The 23821-nt window shown below is 43.3% G+C and overlaps 1 pseudogene; it reads left to right on the plus strand.

The window, feature by feature from the left end:
- The first annotated feature begins 703 nt into the window (after positions 1 to 703).
- LOC137095617 (sorting nexin-29-like) overlaps positions 704 to 23821 on the plus strand; it is a 177057-nt pseudogene continuing 153939 nt past the window's right edge.

The following is a 23821-nucleotide window of genomic DNA, read 5'->3' on the forward strand; positions in this document are numbered from 1 at the left end:
CTTTTGTAAGTGATTATGGGATTCCTATTCAGAGTTGGACCTTGCTTATTGTTAAGTTTCTTATTGATATATTTTGACACTGTTTTGACTAAATACTCTTTTCTTAATAAACTTATTCTTTTTCATCTGTGTGGTGTTTGGGTGAAAAAGCTATCAAGTAGGTGACTGGGCTTCAACACTTTGAAAACCATTCTGAAATTTTAATGGGTCCAAAATGTTATGGCCACACCTTTGGTAGCATCTGGTCATTGAAATCATCTGCTTTGGTCACTATTGCTTCATTTCTGTGTACAACTGAAAGTACTTAAAACATTTTTTCAAGAACTTGATTTGTAATCTTAATTGGGCTCCTTCTGTGACTTAGTCACCATCTCAATTTTTTTCTTTTTGCAATTTTTCCGTGAAAAAAAGGTTGGTTTCCCAGTCTTTCCAGTTTCTTTTAATCATTCAGATGGAAAACGGCTCTCACCCTTGCTTTTGTGAGCCATAAAATCAACAGTATGAGCTCTGATGATAATGTTTGAAAGTAGATGGCCACATTAACTTGGGAAATGTTTGGCACAGCTTCAGCTGGTTTAATTTAAAAGTTTCTTCCCCTTTTGGGCAGCATTTTTGAATGCTTTCATATTGTCTTGCAGGGTTACATGTCTCTGTGCTCAGTTTGAATCTGTGCTTCAGCATGGTTTGAAGAGAACCCGGGGATTAGCCTTAACTGCAGCTGCAATCAAACAGGCAGCAGGCTTCTCCAGTAAAACCGAAATGGGTAATTAAGGCTCTGTTTTCTTCTGTGTCTGTTTTGGAAAACATTTTAACAATTGACTTGTGCATAAACAACTGGCAATTTCAGTAATGTTGCTGAATGGAGAAGGAACTATAATGACTTGGATCCAGACATTCTGAATCCAAGTCATTCTTAGAGCGACATCCTTTGAAATCTATGACTCATAAATTGCAAATGATTAACCCGAGTCCCGTTGATTTCAATGGGACTGGGAAGAATTGCTAAGACTGGATCAAATCCATTATAGTTGGTTTCTCTTCCTCAGCCTTTCTCCATAATTTACAACTCTATAACGTTAGGATCCTTTTCCATTTATTTAAATATAGTTGTATTTTATTGGACTTATGTTGCTTAATTTTTTAAAAATGGAAAAAAATCATGCAAAAATGTCTTATTTGTGTTTAAAAGAAAAATAGATAAGAATGAATTATTACATGCATAACAAGAACTTTCAACAGGCAGCCCTCCAATGATATTGGACTCCAGCACCATTCAGCGCTAGTCCATACTGGTAGTGATCAGGAATGATGGCGTTTGTAGTACAATGACCTTTGCAGGGCCAGATACTATCTAATGTAAACTATCTTTAAAAACTAGGAATGGGAACTCCTTGGTTTTCTAGATACTTTTAATTATTACTCCCACAGTTCTTTGTGACTCACACAAATGAATTATCCTTCACAGAGTAAAACTCAAAACTTTCAAGTTTTCCCTTTTTGTCCACTGCAGCAGGAGCACCAAGGGCTTTTTCTCGTAGTGTGTATCACTTTCAGTTTTAAGACCTTTTTGGACATAGCTTGTTGACTACTATTGTTCTTCAGTTACTCTCGATATTGGACAAATCGACTACTACTGTTGACTTGAGTTTCTTGTTCAGTTATGCCTTCTCTCAGTGTTATGACTTCCACCGCTTTCTTAAAGGGCAGGATCCTCATGCTGACAGTTAACACACTTTTGCTGGCAGTTAACACAGATGTTGAATGGTGGTCTGTGCAGGTGCAGGATAGTTCATATGTGTCATTTCACAGATGACCACTTGAAGCACTAAAGCTAAGCAACCTGCCCATATCCTGATACGAACCTGCCAGAGATTTTAAGATTTCATTGGAAGATTTTCTCAAATGTTTGTTATTTCAAAAAGGTTTTTGTACTATATATGTGGACTTAATTTTTTTAAAAGTATTGTGAAAAGTTTAAAATTGTTTTGAAAGTTATCTTAAATCCTGCTCTGGGAGAAAGTGCAAAAAATGCAATAAACAAAAATTAAATATACAATAAGGTAAGATAAGATCCAAGGGTATCAACTAGCAGCTCCAAGTTTCTATGTGATTGGGATGCTTAGTGGTGAAGGATCATAGGAACAGTCGTCCATAAACATGTGAAAAATTATAGCATTCCCACCCGCCACCCCCTTCATTTTCAGCAAGGTCTCTCTTCAAATAAAGATCACATTGGGGTTTTTAATTCTAGTTTATAGAAAGCTCTTAATCCACTTAGTTTGAGTGTTCCTACAATAAATGGTTTAAGTAAATGTTGTCACTCCAGCTAGAGCTGAAGGGTTAAAGGAGGAAAGGAACAGTTAAGGATTCCTTCTTGATGCTTTGCTGAATCTCAGATGTAAGTGTTCTAGCCATGGAATAAACCAACTAACTTGTATAGAATTCCTGACCATCTATGATCGTTGTCTTGATAATGGAAATATTTCTCAATCTAACTTCTTCGATTTCTTGAGAATTCTTAACGACGTTTGCAAATATATACTTTTTCAGAGGCTATTTTCTGGTACTATGTGAAGGATGTTCTTAATAAACATGAGCTACAACACTTCTACTACCTGAAGAATATCACAACAGATGTTGGCAGGGGTCGTGCCTGGTTACGCTGTGCACTAAATGAACTTTCCTTAGAAAGATACTTTCATATGCAGATAAAAATCAGCTTAGGTAATTTCCCTTTTAATGCTTTCTTGATGTATAAATGTATGTTCATGGAGACTGCCTGATGTGGCACTTAGAACTGCAGTAATGGGCTAATATTTATCTTATGGTATGAATTAAGGGTGAGCTGAAACTGAAACCCATTTGAAATTTTAAATTGTAAACTGCTGGCTCATCATTTCTATCTTCGAGGGATCTAGAGAATTGTTCTACAGCCTTTATAAGTTTATTCAGTGCTTTTTAATTTTACTTTAATAAGCAGCTTGTAATGTGCTGGATGTGTAAGAATTTCATTGCTCCCCCATGAGCTTTTACTGCTGGCATGCTGAGGTAATGATGAAGTTAAATACCAAGGTTTTTCATGTACAAAGTACTTGATCATTCTTTTCTCACTAACTGGTTATTTGAATCTTTCTTCTTGTACCATATGTTGGAATATTGCATGGTAGGGGAGGTGCAAAGTCACTAGAATATGGTCCACTGTGGGTTCTTTGTCTGTCTGGGCATTCCAAATCAGTTTCTTATCCCTATCTTATATTACTTACCCTGGATTAGTTCAGGTGGGCAAGAAGTGACAGCAAAAAACCATACATACAGAAATCACTGACTGACATTTGGTAATATCAGGCTCAGTCCATTATTGGCATTAGGCTTACTGTCTCATATGTAGATTTCCCCTCCCAGTCTTTAACATGCTGCTGAACACTGTGGTGATGTAGGCCAGGGCTTCTTAAACTTTTCCACTTGCGACCCCTTTTGGTCTAATAAATGTTTACATGACCCCAGTTTTTAATGCATATAAAATCAAACATTTGTTGATAACAAATCAACATTTGCAAGGCTTTCTAAACAGGTTGACTTTCTTTTATTATGAAGTACAACTGAAGCATCTTCTGCAGAACCCACTGTAAACACTGCACAACACAGTCTAAAACAGCCACTAGTTGGCATTCGGAAAATATTTTTTGGACACGAATATTGAGCGAAAGGGGACCACTCCATTCTTAAACTAGGAGCTATAATTTAAGAAGCAGTGATCTAGGCCGATGTATATATTTATTCTATTTGGTGAGAATCCTGATCCATCATCCCTTTAGCCCAGTGGTTCTCAACATGTGGGTTCCATAGGTGTTTTGGCCTACAACTCCTAGAAATCCCAGCCAGTTTACCAGTTGTTAGGATTTTTGGGAGATGAAGGCCAAAACTTCTGGAGACACACAATTTGAGAACCACTGCTTTAGCTGGGGATACAGGAGAGGAAATCTTCTACTTTTGGCATAACTGCCTCAGTTGTATTTCCTTTCCTTAGTCAAGATCAAGTCTTTGTTTCTGATGTGCCTTGACTTGCTTTGTGCTAGCAGTTACTATAATAAAAGTTTCAACGGCTGGGTCCTAAAGGAGGGAAAGTGGTGAAACTGCCTTTCTTCATAATTTCTTTAGTAATTAGCATGCAGTGGGCTCCAGATATACCAGCTTTTAGACTTTTGTGTGTGTCAGAAGTAACTTGACATTTCCAATATCCTCATCAGAAAAAGGGTCAGCAAAGATCAAGCTCCTTTTCCACAAACAGCTTTGTTCTATTTTTGATATTTAGTGTCTTCTATGATGGATGAAGAGCGCTCTAGTATGATTCCCACGATGGCAGCTGGTAAGCATCCTCCATGTTTTTTGATAGTGGGTAACCTTGAAAGAGGCAAGTCTTGGAAAGAATATTCTGAGTGCCATGTCAAAATATCAAGCTGGTGTTTCACAGAACAGCAGTTCTTTAATTTTTCTGTAAATTAAATATAATGCTTTGAGATAAACAGAAGTACACAGAGATGTAAATGGGCTTGTGAAATTCATTCTAGTGTTAATTGCAAACTCCTAGTTTGAATATCAAAATATTACTTAATTCATAACAGAACTTGAAAATATTTATTTCTGGAATACAGCTTCCAGAATTCCCCTAGCTGGCATAATTAGTCGCCATACTACCTGTGGGATTCTGGAGGTTGTACTCCAATATAATTTTTACAAGCATGCTAGCACAGTCCCACTATTTTGTACAGGTTGAACATCCTTTGTCCAGTATTCCAAATCTGAAATACTCCAAAATTGCCCATATGAGAGACTGAAATAGGGACTCCTTCACCTTCTGGTGGTTTTGTGTACACAGATTTTGTTTGATGCACAACATTATTTTAAAATATTGTCTAAAATTATCTAAAATATTATCTAAAATTATCTTTAGGCTATGTAGTGTAGATATAACATAAATAAATTGTATGTTTGCACTTTAAGGTAGGCTTGGGTAACCACGGAAAAATTTGGTTCTAAACTCGTTTTGTTTTTAGGGGGCCCTTGCGTTTCGTTTTTTTTAATAATTCCAAAATTTTCCTTTTAAAAATTTCGAAATATACGAAATTTTGTATAATTACAAATCGATTCATTAATGGCGGACGCGATTGCGCAATATGCTAAAAAAACCTCCAAATGGGACTGGGGAAACTTCTGAAGCTTCCCTCTCCCTCTGTTGTTGACTGTTGGTGTGATAAAACAAACAACAACTATAAAACTTGCACCAGACATGCGAAAATAATTACGAAATAATTACGAAATAATTACGAAATAATTACAAAATTATTACAAAATTATTATGAAATAAATTGAAAAAATTGTTTAGAATCTAATTTACTTCTCACACTATTCCTGCATGGCTCAATATTGGATCGTAAGCTAATTTAAATATGAATTAATAACGAATTACGAAATTAACGAACAAAACCGCCCAAGCCTACTTTAAGGCCCATCTCCAAAATCCACAATACCTCTGCATCCAAGCATTTTGGATAAAGAATATTCAACTTGTACCACTTGGTAATGATTAGGGTTTCTATATTTTAAAAAAATCAAACAAACAAAGTTAAAGTCTAGTAAAAACCAAGTGTTGAAGTCTCTCTACTATAGTGAGAGAGTACTCCTACTCTGGTGTTAATGAATGCTAGGTCCATAAGGAACAAAACTGCTACCATCAGGGATTTTCTTAATGATCAGGGAGCTGACCTAGTGTGTATTACAAAAACATGGATCCAAGAGGGCAATGAGATCCTACTCCAGGAAATAACATCTCCAGGTTATGTAATCACTCACCAGATGCGGACTGGGAGGCGGGGGTGAGGTGGGGTGGTTATTTTCCCCCGGAGAAAGTTTCTCTCTTAGGGCAGTTCCTGTGCTGAGCATCTCTAGAATGGAAAGTGTTGGCCTGGTGTGGGATTCCTCTGAGAGCATAGCCTTTCTGCTGGTGTACCGTGCGCCTAGCATACCAGCAGACAGCCTATCCCAGCTGCTTGAGACTGTGTCGGAGTGGTCCTTGAGGTTCCCCAGACTTATCGTCTTGAGGAATTTCAACATCCACACTGATGCAGACTCTTGTTCATTAGCGGCTATGGACCTAGTGTCTACCATGGAGACACTAGGACTCTCACTTTGTAGTACTGGGCCCACGCATTGGGCGGGACACACGCTAGATTTGATTTTTAGCGCAGGAATTGAAGTGACCCAAGCCTCCACGATAGAGGTTCCATGGTCGGATCACTGTGCCCTGAGAGTCCGGTTGGAGCACCCACCCTGCAAGGGCGCCGAGCCAATTTGGGCTCGTCCAAGGAGACTTATGGAACCCAGTAGGTTCCGGAATGCTCTGAGGGATCTGGAGCCTGCCAGCGACTCGATCGATGTGCAGATGGACACATGGAACATCAGGCTATCCAATGCACTCGACGAGATCGCCCCTAGACGCCCTTCTCGACCCCACCGAAATTGGTCTCCTTGGTTCACTGAGGAACTTCGACTGATGAAGCGGGAAAAGAGATAGCTAGAGGGCGTGTAGTGAGAACTCTGTGACGGAGCATCGAGATCAGCTTATGAGGCATTTAGGGAGTCCTATGAGCATGCTGTCACCGAGGCAAAGCGAGTATATTATGCTTCTTTGATAGCATCTGTTAGCTCACGCCCGGCAAAATTGTTCAAAATAATTCGATCTCTAACGACGGTTCCTACCGTCCCAAAAAGTGGTGATCAGGCCCCTTCAGCCGAGGTTTTTCAGAGCTATTTTGCAGACAAGATCTCACTACTTCGCCAGGACCTCCCAACAATTGATACAGTGAGAGAACTTGAGACTCCGTGGCCACTTGCTGGGCCCATCCTCGACCGGTTCATCCCGCTGGACGCAGGGGCTGTCGATAGGCTCATAGCTGCAGCTAGACCGACCACTTGTTCCCTCGATCCGTGTCCCTCTTGGTTGGTGAAATCCTGCTTGGAGAGATTATGCGACCCTCTGTTGAAGATTATAAACAGCTCCCTTGAGCAAGGAGTTTTTCCAGATGATTTAAAAGAGGCAGTGGTCTCTCCCCTGCTGAAGAAACCAGACTTTGATTGTTCGGTCTCTTCCAGTTACCGCCGAATTTCAAATCTCTCGTTCCTGGGTAAGGTGATTGAGCGGAGCAGTTGCAGGAATTCCTAGATGACACAGTTGGACTAGATCCCTTCCAGTCCGGCTTCCGTGTGGGGCACAGGACAGAGACTGTGCTGGTCTCCATCACGGATCAACTTCGAAGCCAGCTTGACAAGGGTAGGTCAGTGCTGCTTGTGTTATTGGATCTCACAGCAGCATTTGACACAGTCGACCACAATCTTTTGACCCACCGCCTTGTTGCTGTTGGAGTCAGGGGGACAGCTTTAAATTGGCTGTTCTCCTCTGCCTACCCTGGATGGCAAGGCGCTACGGCCGTCATATTGGTAAAGAGTCTGGGAGTCCTTTGGGACCCTCTGTTGACGATGGAGGCCCAGGTCTCCGCCATTAGCATAACTGCTTTTTTCCCATCTGCGGCAGGCTAGACGGCTGGCCCCCTACCTGTCCAGGGACGACCTAGCTACGGTGATCCAGGCTACAGTCATCTCAAGACTGCACTACTGTAACGCCCTCTACATTGGCCTTCCTATGTCGGTGATCTGGAAGCTCAAGTTGGTACAAAATGCAGCTGCTCGGCTTCTTGCAGGAATTCCGATGAGATGCCACATAACACCAATCTTACTACAGCTGCATTGGTTACCAATTGAGCACCGGATCACTTTCAAAGTGATGGTACTCACCTTTAAGGCCTTGCATAGTCTGGGGCCGATGTATCTGAGGGACCGCCTCACCCCCTACCAACCCCAGAGATCCCTCCGTTCTGAGGACCAAGATTTGTTGGAAATTCCCAGTGTCAAGACCTTGCGTCTAACAGCAACCAGACGCAGAGCCTTTACAGCAGTGGCACCATCACTCTGGAATACTCTGCCACCTGAAGTCCGTGCCTTGTGGGACTTATTAGCTTTCCGCAGGGCATGCAAGACATACCTGTTTCGACAGGCCTTTGATTGTTGATTTGCTGTTTTGAAATTGTTTTGAAATTGTTTTAAATTGTGTTAGATTTTAGTCATTCTTGTAAGCCGCTCCAAGCCCCAGGGGAGTGGCGGCATATAAGTTCAAATAATTAAAAAATAAAAAATAAAATAAAATATAGAATTAGGCAGCACTGGATTAAATGGATCAATAGTCTGACATGGCATGTAAGCTTATGAGCCTCCTTGTATGAATTATCTCTGAGTTGTGCTACATAACAGTCTTTGATTTTGTTTATTTCCTCTGAAGGGTTGAATTCTATTCTTTTTGCCATCAACATTGATAACAAAGATTTGAATGGGCAAAGCAAGTGCCCACCCACAGTCTCTAAACTTCTTAAGGAATCTACACAGAATGTGACCTCTTTGTTGAAGGAATCTACCCAAGGGGTTAGCAGTTTCTTCAAGGAGATTACCGCCTCCTCTCCTGTTTCCATTCTAATCAAGCCTGACCAAGATGCTGACCCCTTGCCAATTCTATCCAAGAGTGTGAGTAGTGGTGAGTAGTAGAGAGCAGATAACACTTCAAAGTATAGCTTGTGTTTTCAGAGAAGATGCTTATATAGAGGGAGGGTGTATTTGGGGCTATTGTACAATTTTGTTCAAGTTATTTTGTTTCCTAGGCAATGTCTCTTCTTTTCACACAATTACCCGCTTCTGACATACCCTACAGGGAGATCTACTGCTGAAAGAAGCATGTTACAGATATTTCATCTCTAATATAGCACACCCTCTGGTTGTAGTGTATGGGTACAAATCTCATACCATTGGCTACATTGACTAAGCTTAATGGAGGTTGTAAAGCAAAAGACATTTAGAAAGCATCCATTGCCTACCACTCTTTTAAACTGTAGTTCAGGTTCCCTCGATGTCAACACTGTAGTCATATTGATGCAGCCTAGAATTGCACTGGTGCTTTACCAAACCTCCTAGATCCTTTTCACATGTTCTGGTTTCAGCCAAGTGTCGCCCATCCTATATGTATGCATTTAATTTTCATTACTTTAGTATAAGTACATTTTAAAATGTAATTTTTATTCAAGAAAAAGCAAAATACAACAGCAAAAGAACAAAAAAAAACCCCAATTTATATTTATTCTTCGTGTCCTCTGTGACATGCGCACCTAAGGGTTTCCTTCGCGCATGCGTAGCAACCCGGAACCTTCTAGAGCTTTAAAAGAATTTTTAAATGATTATTTTAGAGATATATAAGCTCCACCCATCCCCCCCGCTCCGTATATGCGCCGCGGCGTGCGGCTTAGAACCAGTTCCTTTTTCCACGCCAAACAGGCAGCATCTCAGGATTTCTCTCTCTTCTCTATAACTTATTGGACTTTTTACTTATTGGACCATATCTTCGACCACCTACCTTCTTCACTCCTGACCCGGACCGGCTCGACAACTCTTCCCTCTCTCTCCAACAAGCTAAATGTCTTCCCTTTATTTTAAAAATTGCTCAGCCTGCGGGGCTACCCTCCCGGAGGCTGATAGACACTCAAAATGCCTTCTCTGTTTGGGAGAATCCCACAATCTCCAAACCTGTGAGATTTGTTTAAGTTTTACAACCAGGGCTCACAAGGGCAGAGACGCCCGCTTAAAAGCCTTACTTTACGAGCGAGCCTCAAACGGCTCCTGCCCCCTCCCAATCCTCCCCGTTACAAGAACCCTCTCAGCCTCCCTCCCCACGTGCTGGGGATAGGAGGGATAGGAGTAATTCTGCTCAGGCAAATGCTCCCCTTGCGGAGCTGCCGAGGAAAAAATCAAAGCCTTCCAAACAGACCATGAGGTCTACAAAATCCAAAGAAAAATCAAACAAACAGAAAAAGGGACGGCAACTCACTGGTATTCAGCCCTTGAATCCCTCTGTGTTGGAAACAGTGCCTCACCTTCCCGGTTCCGCTTTACAGCTTCAGGAACCGCTCCCAAATATACTGGAAATGGAAGATCCCTCCCATCTCCCCCCCCTGGAACTCCTTGCCCCCCACCTGGAACTGGCCCAACCCACAGCTGACCTCTCCCTTTCTCCCTCTCCTCTTCCCCCCTCCCAAACCTCACCTCCGTCTTCAAACTTACCTCAACCTCAGGTACCGAGGGAAACCCCTTCCCCCATACAGCTCAGCACTTCGGCGCAACCCTCCAGACACCGCCAGCACTCTTCATCCCCGACTTCAGACCATCCCCCAACCCCCTCTCTCCAGCCTTCCAAAAGGATGCGCTCTCTCCCTCCTGAACCAATACCAACCCTATGGATACCAAGATTACCTTTACCACCTCTACCCTCCTCCTCCCTTCCCAGTATATCCCTTTTATTCCCCCCCTCCCCCACCAGACCCTGACCCATCACCTCAGCACTTGGAGGACTTTAACAAATTTTCAGCCCTCCTAATAAGGCTTGCCAGAGCCTTGAACCTTGCCACCCCTGAACCTTCGGATAAGAGGTCCATGCTTTACCTCTACTGAACAACAAGGACTTGTGTTGCCCACTTTACCTTATCTTCTAAAAATTCTGAAAAACACAGGAGTTGCTCCGGCTTTGGTCCCGGCAACCACCAAAAGAGCAGAAAATTTGTACCGTATTGATTTGTCCTCAACCTCATGGCTATCTAAGATGCCCAAAGCAAACTCTGTAGTAACTGACACTCAACCAAAACCCATTCAAAGAAACCAGGCATCTCCTTCTGACAAAGAAGGGAAAAAACTAAGACTCCATGGCCAAAAAATTCTATTCCTTAGCATGCCTTTTTGCTCACATGGCTCATTATGGTGTTTACATGAGTGTCTATCAAACCTTCCTCTGGAATAAAATATCTCCTTATTTGGATTTATTACCCCCAGCTGAACAACCACTGTCTAAAGCCTTCAAACAAGAAGCCCTTCTATTAGGAACTCTACAAAAAGACCTGACACCTCAGGCAAACTTATTGCAGGCTCTGTGGCCCTCCGCCGCCATGCCTGGCTTAGAGCTGCAATTCTATCCCAATCACAACACACTCTCATAGAAGACCTCCCAATGGATGACGCAGGCCTATTTAACCCTGAGACTAATTCACAATTGGAACACTCACACAAAATGAAACAAACGGTGTACAAATATGACCAACAACCGTACACCTATCAATGCCAGCGATGGGGCTCTTATTACTACCGCCCCATTTCTACAACAGGCCTTACAATACCTCTTTCTACAGAGATCGACAAAGACCATATGCTCCCGCTACAGCTGCAAGACATTCCTCTCTTCCCTCCAGAGATCAGTACCGTGGTACCAGACCTTCGAACAACAATAAGCGCCGTTTTTAGCACACCATTACCTACTCTCTCTCCCCCCCCCATCTAACCACTACATCACTTTCTCCCACAATGGCAATCCATAACCACAGATATCTGGGTCCTCGACATAGTTGACAGATGATATGCAATAGAATTCGATATCTACCCACCAGTTGGCAATATTCTCCTCACCCAACTCTCCCATACAATCTGGGAAGAGGTGAACTCTCTCCTTCACAAAGGAGCTATCTCTTCACATACAACCAATACCTGCTTCTATTTTTGCTACTTCCTTTTTTTTTTTTTGACAATGAAAAATGAAATTTATTTTGGAAGTCAAATGAATATTTTTATAAATACACACACATACACTTTTGGCATTTCATTATGATTTATAAAGCATACTGCAGGAGAATACAATTTAATTTGATTTCAGATGTAAGGCTTGTTGTTGGCAAACTCCAGGAAGCAATTGTTTTCTCCTGCTAAAACAAATACTCTTGAGAGAACAAATTTCTCATTCAGCAGAATCAATAGCTTTTACTACCTTTAAGAATGTGCCACTTCTCTAATAATGTATTTGTTAAATGAAACAGCTCTATATATGCACTTGGTACAGAACCAAAGAATTTCTGTTACTTCTATTTATTTATTTATTTATTTATTAGATGCACTTATTGACCGCCATTCTCAGCCCTTACGGGCGACTCATGGCGGTGTACAGTACTTCTACACACATCATTTAAACACAGTCACTAATTATAAATGAGTTGCTTTAATTTTAACAGTTGAGTGATAGCTTACATGTTACTAAATAACCAGGTAGCAAAGCCGCCTTCCTCACTTATCATTTTCCTACACAGTCTTAATGGGTATGCTATGTGCCTTAAGTCTCTTGTTGATGTATGCCATCTCCATCATCTTATAACATGTAGGAAAATATGAGCTCTTCCTTTCCATTCCTGGGCACATTTACACAGACCACTTAACATGGATTGAAGGCATATCAAAGATATGGTGTATAAATGACACATGGTGTGAATGCACACACAAACATACTTTAAAGCAGAGGTCCTCAAACTAAGGCCCGGGGGCCGAATGCGGCCCTCCAAAGTCATTTACCCGGCCCTCGCTTAGGGTCAACCTAAGCCTGTAACTACTTGAAAGAACACAACAACAACAACAACAACAATCCTATCTCATCAGCCAAAAGCAAACCCACACTTCCCATTGAAATACTAATACATTTATATTTTTAAAATTGTTCTTCATTTTAATTATTGTAGTGTTTTTAAGCGGTTTTGCACTACAAATAAGATATATGCAGTGTGCATAGGAATTCATTCATTTTTTAAAAAATTATAATCCGGCCCTCCAACACTTTGAGGGACTGTGACCTGGCCCTCTGTTTATTTTATTTTTTTTAATTATTTTTATTGCATTTATTCAATTTAACATAAACATTAAGTAAACATACCTTTATCACTAAATTATTCCTATACTCTATAACTACTACAAATTCTTAACTAACTATAAGTCAATTCAGACTTTTCTCAATTTACAAAACAAAATAATAATAATTAGAATCTGACCAATCCTTATAATCAAGTCACTCATTCACTCTCCAAATACAATATGATAGTAACATATATGCAACATGCACATTCTAGACATGTCCCATCATTCAATCTTATTTTGTTTTGGAAACATAATGATGAGCGCTCTTTGGATATTGACCATGGTCCACTCCTGTTATTTCTCTTTAATACTTTCCCCTCCCCCTCTTCCCCTTCCCCTTAGTTTGTGCCCCCTCCACCAGGACCAACCAACTCATGTTGTTTCACAATTCCAGAATATCATTGTTTCTCTTGCTGGCTTATACCCCTTTCCCTCATTAAACACATAATAAATTTTGTTTACATATACCCCTTTTGATTTTAATATTGCAAGTTAGCTTATCATTAATCGCTATATTCCAAATTGCTACTTCCTGATAGACAAAAGAGATGGCGGCCTACTTCCCATTCTCAACCTTCGCAAACTCAACACCTTCATTACACCACATAAATTTTGTATGGTCACTCTCCCTAATATACTTCTGTTCATTCCTGAAGGGTCCTGGTTAGCAACAGTGGACCTACGAGAAGCCTATTTCCATATTTCAATTAGACAGTCACACTGCAGGTTCTTGAACTTTGTGGTCCAGCAAAACCACTTGTTTTCCTGTCGTAGTCACTGTGAATCGTACACTTGGTATCTCTGCGCATATGCAGTGCAACTTACAGAACCTTCTAGAAAGTAAAAATAACATTTTAGCCCTCAGCTAGGCCCGCCCATTGCCCCCGACTATATATAGCCCATGGGCGGGGCTAGCCATCAGTTCTCTTAATCCGCTCGCGTGTTAAGCAGCTTAGAGAACCTTTTGTGCTATCGATTCTCTTATCTGTTCGATTTTATTGGTTTTGACTTTGGACTGATTCTTCTGATGATCCTTTGCTGAGCCCTCTTGCTACGATCTACTGGACTAAAAACTTTGAGGTATTCTGACCCAGACCGACCCTGACAGCCCCTTCTGAACAATCCTCCAACATGGCGACCACTTCATTTAAGAAGTGCTCTAAGTGCCCGAATATTCTACTGGACACCAATGGGCATACCCTTTGCCTTACCTGCCTGGTGAAGCCCATTTGACCCAATCCTGCTCCATTTGTCTCTCGTTTACCCCTCAAACGAGAAAAAACAGGGTCTCTAGACTTCGAGCGGCGCTGTATGAGAGGGCCCTCCTGCTGCCTCCCACCTCAGGGCAGCCCACAGAACGATCTGACTTACTATTTCTGCCTGCCCCTGCCAGCCTGGCCAAGAAGAAGGCCAAGAGGCCTAAGTCAAAAGGGGCACAAGATGGCCGTCAAGCCTCCGTCCAGGATAAAATTCCTGAGGAAAGAGCAGGAAGAGCTCCGGAGGCTCGCCATGACGCTGCGTCTGTAGCGACACCGGGCAACCAAGTTGAGGTAGGGCTCCTTCTGCAGGCAGCTGCTGCATTGGCGGCCCCTTCGACATCGACTCCGCTGCCTGCGCATGCGCCCGCCTTGGAGCCAGCCTTTCAAACGCCGCCGACATCAACGCTGTCGCTCTCATCTCCTCCTTCCTTGAGCAGGGCCAGAGAGTCCCCGATGTCATCTGCCGCGGCAGATGCAACCTCGACATCGATGCTCCTCCCCTCGATGCCGATCCGCTTGCAGGGTCCCCTCGTCACCCCGCCTCCATTGGGGGCTGAAGTCGCGGCCGGTGATGCTGCCAGCCCCACGCCGCACGATCGGGAGGACTCCCACGGAAGGGGCGATCCCGCCGCTGATAGGGCCACCGCTGCCCCGGTACTGGCGTCTCCCTCCCAGTCTTGGCAACAGTGGCCTCCGCATCGTTGCAGCAGGAGACCGAGATGCTCAAGATCTCCCTCTCAGAGGAGCAGAAGGTCACGCCGACGGCGACACCAGTCGGCATCGAGGCGCGGGCGTTCCTCTTCGACCTCCTACTCATCCTCATCCTCTTCAGCTTACTCCAGACAAAGCAGAAGATCCAGGGTCTCCAGGTCCCCCAGATGGCGTCCCCCCCCCCATGGGGCCTCCACCCTGTCCACCCTGCCCCGGTTTTTGGCAGATGAGCCCTTCTGGCCAAATGGTTTTTGTGCAGGCCTCCATGCCTGTGGTACCCGTGCCGGCCTTTTCAGTCCCACCAGCACCAGTAGCCCCAGCTAACCCAGCAGCCTATCCTCCGGCCTCTACTGAGAGGCCCTCTACTTCCTCTCAAAATGCCCCAAGAAGGGCTGCTGTGTGTGGATCCTCTGATGTGCAGAACTTTAATGACATAAACTTGTGTACTTCCATTCCTGTGCTGACATCCTGCCAGCCTCCATTGGCTGTGACTGCCTGCGCCCAAGATGGACTGCCTGGGGACACTTCCTCTGCCATGACTGCCTCTCAGACTCACAAGATGAATCTACCCCTATGTACGCATCGGGGGTACCTGTGCCTGATAACTACACAAGGGGCTGGAGAACTTGATAGTTCTGACTCTGAACAGGAACAGCTTGGTGCTGCTCAACATGGGGAGGGGGATAATGTTTCATTTATTCACCCTACTGAGGTTAATAAATTTGCAGCTTTAATCGATCGAATGATAAAGGTGTTAGATATTCCTGCCCCCAAACCTCCTGAGCATGTGGAGGACCCCATGTTTCCCTCCGAGGAGCAGGTCATAACCCCCGCCACTCCTCTCCCAGTATTACCATACCTTCTCAAATTGGCAAAAATATCTGATATGTCCCCTGCCTTAGTGCCAGCAATCCCTCGACGATTGGATTCGTTGTATAAGATTGATGTGTCATCTGAGAAATGGATCACGGCCCCACCCAAACCAAAACCTGTGGTGGCTGAAGTGGTGAAGACCAAACGCCCCAAAAATTCGCTTACTGCTCCCCCTGATAGGGAGGGCAGGAAAAGAAGGCCCAGGAAAAGAAGGCAGGAAAGAAGGCCCATTTCTCTGCAGGGTTGTTTACTCGAATGGCGCATTATGCCACCTATGCTAGTGGTTACCAGACATTTCTGTGGGGAAAAATCTTGCCTTACATTGATCTGTTACCAGCCGACCTACAGCGATTCCTCAGGGCTTTGCAAGCCAAAGCCCTTGCACTATTGAAATGCAAAAAGACTTTGCTAAACACCTGGCCAAGGCCGCAGGCAATCTGTTTTCTATGGCGACCTCGATGAGGAGGCACACGTGGCTACGCACCTCCAACCTATCCGAGGAAGGGAAGGCCCTTGCAGAGGACCTTCCCTTTCATAAGGACGGTCTTTTCAATCCGCAAACGGATGACAAGCTGAAACAAAAACAAGATGTGAGGCAAGCTGCAGGGAAATTTGGATATGCGTGGCAGCCTTATCCCCAACAACGCCAAAGGTGGAACTTGCCCACTCCTGGTTTCCGTAGGAACTATGGAAATTCCTACGGAGGTCCCTTTAGAAACAGGAACAACAACTCCTCTAGATTTCAGGATGGGAGGAGGAGTCCTTACTTTTCAAGGCCCTGTAATCAAGCCTTCGGGAACAAGTCCAAGACTCAGACGGGGCCCAAGAAGCGTCTTTGACGCACTTGCCCTGGTAATATCATGTGAGATGCCTGAGGCTTCTTTGCCCGTTGCATCTGATTTGGTTCCTACTGTTTAGGCCTGTTTGCCTGTTGTTTCTCCTTGTTTTGGAGATAGGTTCTCCTTTTCCCACCAGGCATGGTCGGCAATAACCACGGATAAATGGGTGCTGTCTATCGTGACCCGGGGATATATGATTGAGTTTTTTGACCAGCTGAGGGTCGGCTACGTCAGGCGTACACTGTCATCGGGCCCGTTATTGGATGAAGTTAAAATGTTAATAAATAAAGGGGCAATATCCCCTTTGGACCCTTCTATGTTTCCTTACTGTTTTCTCTCTCGCTATTTTCTGGTCGCCAAACACGGAGGTGGGCTACGTCCCATCCTCGACCTCAGACACCTCAACAAACATATCCGACCAAAAAAATTCAGAATGGTTACTCTTCCTTCCATTTTACCTTTGTTATTTAAGAATGCATGGTTTGCCACCATCGACTTGAAGGACGCATATTTTCATTCATCCATTGCCCATTATCATCGCAGATTCCTCGCCTTTATGGTGGGGGATCAGGCATACTGTTTTAACGTCCTCCCTTTTGGGAGGCCCATAGGGTCCACGGCCCATAGGGTCTTCATGAAGTGTATGTCAGTGGTAGCTGCATACTTATGCACATGGGGGTAACGGTGTATCCTTACATTGACGACTGGCTGATCATTTCGAGATCACGGGACCAGCTTTAAACCCAAATCTCTTGTGTTCTGTCCTTTCTCCAGTTTCTCGGCCTCGTCGTCAACCTTGACAAGTTGTCCCTGTCCCCTCCCAGCGGATCGATTTCATCAGCGCCATGTTGGACTCGGTCGCTCAGAGAGCCTTCCTTCCAGCAGACCGTTTTGCCAACCTGAGGGAACTTGTGCTGCACGCCATGCACTCTCCTTTTGTGACAGCCAGGCAGGTGCAGGTCCTTTTGGGACATATGGCCTCCACCACTGCTGTTATGCCTTATGCCAGGCTACGCATGCGACCCCTCCAGTCATGGTTTGTTTCAATGTTCAACCCTATCACAGACAATCCTTCTGATTCAGATTTGGGATTGGTGTCTGGAACGGAGTGTGCATCTTCTAGTAATGCACCTCCCGGGAGAACAGAATCTGTTGGCAGACTCACTCAGCAGGAGCCTGTTGATGCACCACGAGTGGTCGCTCAACAAATGGGAGACTATGAGACTCTTTTGGGCATGGGGCACTCCAGAGGTGGACCTGTTTGCGACTCGGGCCAACTCGAAATGCGCTCTATTTTGCGCTCGCACTCAGGCTTCGACCGAGATAGGTTGCCTGGGGGACGCTTTCCTGCAGGATTGGTTGGCTTGCCCCTCTTACGCCTTCCCTCCATTTCCTCTCCTGTTGAGAGTGGTCAGCAAGATCCAACGAGAAAGCGTTCGGTGTATTTTGATAACCCCCTGGTGGCCTCGACAGCCGTGGTTCTCCCCCTTGCACCAAATGGCGAAGGGGGTGTTCTTTCGTCTCCCGGACAGAGTAGACCTTCTGACGTCACAGGACGACCAAGTTCTGTACCCAGAGGTCCACAAGCTGAAACTCACAGCGTGGAGAATCAGAATATCTCCCTAGTTCCGTTTGACACGCTGTCCTCTTCCGTATTGACAATTATTGAGGTGGCACACAGACCCTCTACAAAATGTTTTTACATGTATAAATGGTCTAGATTTAGTTCCTTTGTTTGTTCCAAGGGTTTTGATCCAGTTACCGCTCCAATATCTGTTGTGTTGGATTTTTTGTGTCCCTAGTGGACTCCGGTTTATCTCACTCTTCTTTGAAATGTTACTTAGCTGCCATTTCATGGTTTAGATGAAAGTCGGGTTTACCATCGTGCTTTACCGAACCATTGGTTAGAACAGGGGTGTAAAGATGTGTTTATTATAAAGTGTTATTTATAATGTGTTTAAAACTGTATTTGTGGTTTACATTAGTTGCCATGGCCTAGCTGTGAGGGATAGGTTGCCATGGTGACAAGACAAGGCAGCAGAGGAGGTGGGCGGAGCTAAAGGAGTAAAAGGTTTGAAAGTGGCAGTTAAGCTCCAGTCCGGTGGAGGAGACCCGGAAAAGAGCAGAGCCAGTTAAGGGCTCTGGGAAATAGCAGAGTCAAGAAAGGACTCTGGGAAAAGTAGTTCAGTCCGGTGGAAGAGACCCGGGGAAGAGGATAGCCAGTTAGGGCTCTGTTGGGAAGCTGTGAGAATTCAGTAGTTCCTAGATTTTGTGAATATTTCTTCAGCAAGAGAGCTGAAGGTGTTACCTTGTTAGATTGCTTAGGTTAAAAGAATCTAACAGAGGGGGTTTTCAGGATTGCCAGTAAGGAAAGACTGGTGATCAGTGGTTTGTTCCGAGTATAGGGCAAACAGTGTGGACATTCACATTAGGGAACTCTGAAGTAGTATAAGCACTTCACTAAAGAAGAAGTTTGTAGAATTGTATCATCAGAAGCATGTATCTCAAACCAGCCATTTTGTAACATCAAGCCTTGTGCCAAGTTCAAATTCTCAAAACTGCAACAATTACGTTCTGTTAACAATAAATCTTGTTCTCTTTGTATTTCAAACCTGCCTCCTTCATTGCTTTTATGCTTGGTGCATTCCACACTACCAAACTCACCTCACAACACAACTAAAGATAAACAGAGACATAATCCAGCGTCTCTAAACATATTGGTGGCAGCTTAATTGATATTTAAAGGAAGGTTCCTCACAGAATATTGGTAGCATTAAAGAAGATTAATACTTCCTCACATAATTTTTGGTGGCATTCTAGTGAGATTAGCGCTGCTTCTTTACATTTCTGTTGACAAGCGGTGGGATTAACGCTTCTTTACAAGGGGTCCTCAAACTAAGGCCCGGGGGCCGGATGCGGCCCTCCACGGTCATTTACCCGGCCCTTGCTCAGGGTCAACCTAAGTCTGAAACGACTTGAAAACACATGACAACAACAACAATCCTATCTCATCAGCCAAAAGCAGGCCCACATTTCCCATTGAAATACTAATAAGTTTATATTTTTTTAACATTGTTCCTCATTTTAATTATTGTATTGTTTTTAAGGGTTTTTTTTAAATAAAATATGTGCAGCGTGCACAGGAATTCATATTTTATTTTTCAAATTATAATCCGGTCCTCCAACAGTTTGAGGGACTGTGACCTGGCCCTCTTTTTAAAAAGTTTGTGGACCCCTGGGTTAGAACATTCTTAAGAGGCTTTGCCAATATCAGACCATCGGTAGACCCGATTGCTCCAGCATGGAGCTTGGAAGCTGTGTTGTCTTGTCTTGCTAAACCTCCGTTTGAGCCCCTGTCAAGCGTTGACCTTTCTTTTTTGCCATGGAAGACTGCTTTCCTTCTGGCGATTACATCAGCTAGATGGTCGAGTGAGCTCCGTGCTTTACGGGTAGATCCTCCCTACCTCAAATTCCACAGGGATAGAGCGGTCTTGCGGACTGATGTGGCCTTTCTGCCCAAAGTCTCGACACGATTCCACATGTCTCAGGAGCTAATACTACCAGGTTTCTACCAGAATCCGACTACACCCATGGAGCGATCTCTGCATTTACTTGATGTGCGCAGAGAGCTTGCTTTTTATGTGGATAGGATGACACATATTAGGAAGACGTCTAGATTGTTTATTAAATATCGCAAAGATTTGTTAGGTCTTCCGTTGTCGTCAGAGGTTTTCTTCCTGGATAGTTTCTGTTATCCGTTTGTGTTATTGCTTAGTAGGCAAGGAGTTGCCGTCACAGGTCAGGGGCCACTCCACTAGGTCAATGGCTAAATCTACGGCCTTCCTAAAGGAAGTGCCGATTGAGGCTATCTGTCGGGCGGCTGTTTGGTCATCCCCTTTGATATTTGTGTCCCATTATAAGGTGGATACAGTTGCCGATAAAAATATGGAGTTTGGTAGGGCGGTGCTTTCCTTGGCGGTGGCACGATTTCCGCCAGCCGTGGTTGGCAAATCGCTATTCTACCAAGTGTACGATTCACAGTGACTACGACAGGAAATTATAAGTTGCTTACCTGTAACTGTAGTTTCCTGAGTAGTCACCTGTGAATTTGTACACACCCGCCCGTCCTCCCCTCGAGTATCATGCCACGACTTCTAGCTGCTTTGCGGCTGAAGAGAACTGATGGCTAGCCCCACCCATGGGCTATATATACTTGGGGGGGGGATGGGCGGGCCTAGCTGAGGGCTAAAATGTTATTTTTACTTTCTAAAAGGTTCTGTAAGTTGCACTGTGCATGCGCAGAGATACCAAGTGTACGAATTCACAAGTGACTACTCAGGAAACTACAGTTACAGGTAAGCAACTTATAACTTTCAACTCACTCCCGTTTGGGTTATGCACGGCACCCAGAGTGTTCACAAAATGTATGGCAGTCATAGCATGGTGGACAAAAGCACACAATGTTCGTTTGGGGGTGCCATTCAGCCAACCCCGCCCTTCTATGTCCCTCACAACAGATGCCCCAACTCAGGCTGGGGAGCACACCTCAAGGGATTCAAGATCAGCGGACATTGGTCCCCACAAGACCAACGCTTCCACATCAATGCACTTGAGATGATGGCAGTAGAGAAAGCCCCTCGGGCCTTCATCTGCATCATATCCAACCGCATGGTCCAAATAGTGACAGACAACACTGCATTTAAATATTATACCAACAAACGGGGGAACACAATCACAAACACTGCTTTCAATCTCAACACGCATCTGGGAATGGTGCATTCCTGGGACAAAACAACACTTTAGAAACAAGAATGTATGTATGTGTATTTTATAAGACACTCAAGAAAATAATATAAATCAGGATAATATGTTTTCTAATGGAGTAAATTGTCTAGACTTTATAGCATTTATAGCATTCAACAGTAATGTTATCAGCACATTATAAATAAATGTAGGTTATCTTATCAACATAAAGTAATGAATATGAATAGTAGACTAGAGACAATAAAGTCCATCCTTTCCTGGAGTAGATTTCAGTGCAGGAATTCAACAGTCTCTGTCTTTATCCTCAAAAAAATTCTTCTTTTAGCAACACAGTCTTTTAAGGAGTACTTCTTATGCAGCAGAGTCTTCCTTAGGTAACACAATTTCTACAAGGTCTCCCGGTATGTTCTCCTTGTTTCGAAAAATTATCTTCTTCAGGATGTTATCACATATATATAATGCACTAAATAAAGGAGTAAAAATAACATACACAATAGATACATGAAACTCCCCAATTCACATTTCTAGTGAAACATTCTATAATAACAGTAAAGAAACACGCTACTCTACTTACACTCTCTTTACACTCTCTTCAATAGTACAGGCTCTGTTCTGGAGGAGTTCTATAACGAGCAATGAGTCATCCCTAGGCTACCTCTTAAGTAGAACTACATTTCACAAGAAACAAGTGTATTCAATTTTATCATTTAGTCTTTGTGGAACCAGTGTTTGTAGTTTAAAGATCCAAAAAGATTCTCTTTGTAGAAGGAGTTTTTTTACATCTGCATTAGGTCTGGGTAATATTTTTTCTAAAGCGCAAAATTTAAAGCTATGGTGTGTATGAGCTTTTTCATTGAAATGTACATATAGTGAAGAGTCAGTGGACCCATTCCTTATGCGTGAACGATGTTAATTTATCCTGGTTTTAAGGGGTCTAGTAGTCATTCCAACATATAAAAGCTTGCAGGAGCATTCTAATAGGTAAATTACATTATCAGTGGAACATGTTGTTAAATGTTGCAAGGTAATCTTGATTGTTAAGTGTTGGATGAGAGTATATTTTAATCTTGAGTGATTGTTGACAACAGTTACAGTGTCCACAGCTAGTGTGACCCCTAGTGGTAAGATTGTGGGATGTAGTAGGGGAGTTATATTCAGAATGGATCAAAAGGTCCCTTAAATTTCTGGATCTTTTGTGTGCAATTATAGGTTTGTCTTTGCATCCAGGAATGTCCTGTAGTAAATGCCAATGTTTTGAAATAATTTTAGTGATTTTAGATGAATATTGTGTGAGTGTCAAAGGCCATATTATGCGGTTATTATGTTTTCTAGGGCGTTCCCGTAGTAACTCCCCTCTGTTGATGGAGTTCGCCTTACTCATGGCTGTGTTGAGTATCTTATTAGGATATCCTCTCTTTCTGAGTTGTTTCTTCAGGATACCTGCTGTAGATTCAAAATCCTTTTGTGTGCTAGAATTACGTTTCAGTCTTAAAAACTGAGAAAATGGTAAATTAGATTTAAGAGAAAAGTGATGAAAGCTGGAAAAATGTAAAATAGAATTCTTATCTGTAGGTTTGCTATAATTTTTAACTAATAGTTTCTGGCCATTTTTGAAAACCATGATGTCCAAAAAGTTAATATTAGTAGGGCTACAGTGATGTGTAAATTTCATGTGTTTATGTAGTGTATTGATCCAGCTGCAAAATAGGTCCGCTACTGGTTGTGATCTCACTACTATAAAAATATCATTTAGATATCTTCCAAAATAAAGGATATCTGAAGAAAATGGATTCTTACTAGTATTGAAAATGAATTTACTTTCTAAGTCTGCGACGAATAAGTTGGCTATAGCGGGTGCGAGTGGGCTGCCCATAGCGATTCCGAATGTCTGTAAATAAAACTGTTTATCAAAACTAAAATAGGCCTCCTGGATTGTTTCGATGGTCTGCCTAGCCTACCATTTGGCAGGGAAAGAGCCACCATCCCACCTGGTGGCCCACTCAACTCGATCAGTCTCTACCTCCCAAGCTCTCTTGCGGGGAGTTCCTCTGGACCAGATCTGTAGAGCAGTTACGTGGTCTACACCCTCCACATTTGCCTCTCACTACAAGTTGGATATAAAAGCAAAGAAGGATGCCACTTTCGGCAGAGCAGTACTTTTTTCCTGCGTGGCATGACCCACCTCCAGGTTAGTAGCTTGCTATTCACCCATAGGTGCGCATTTCACAGAGGACACGAAGAATAAATATAGGTTGCTTACCTGTAACCGTATTTCTTAGAGTGTCCATCTGTGAAATGCGCACAGCCCGCCCGTCCTCCCCACTGTTATGCCTCTACCTAGCTGCTGTTTAGCGCTGGGGAACTGGCTCTAAGCCACATGCTGTGGTGGATATACCAGGGGGCGGGGAGATGGGCAGAGCTTTTATATCTCTAAAATAATCATTTAAAAATTCTTTAAAGCTCCAGAATGTTCCGGATTGCTGTGCATGCGCGAAGGAAAGCCTTAGG

Source organism: Anolis sagrei, chromosome Y, assembly GCF_037176765.1.
Source record: "Anolis sagrei isolate rAnoSag1 chromosome Y, rAnoSag1.mat, whole genome shotgun sequence".
NCBI lineage: Eukaryota > Metazoa > Chordata > Lepidosauria > Squamata > Dactyloidae > Anolis > Anolis sagrei.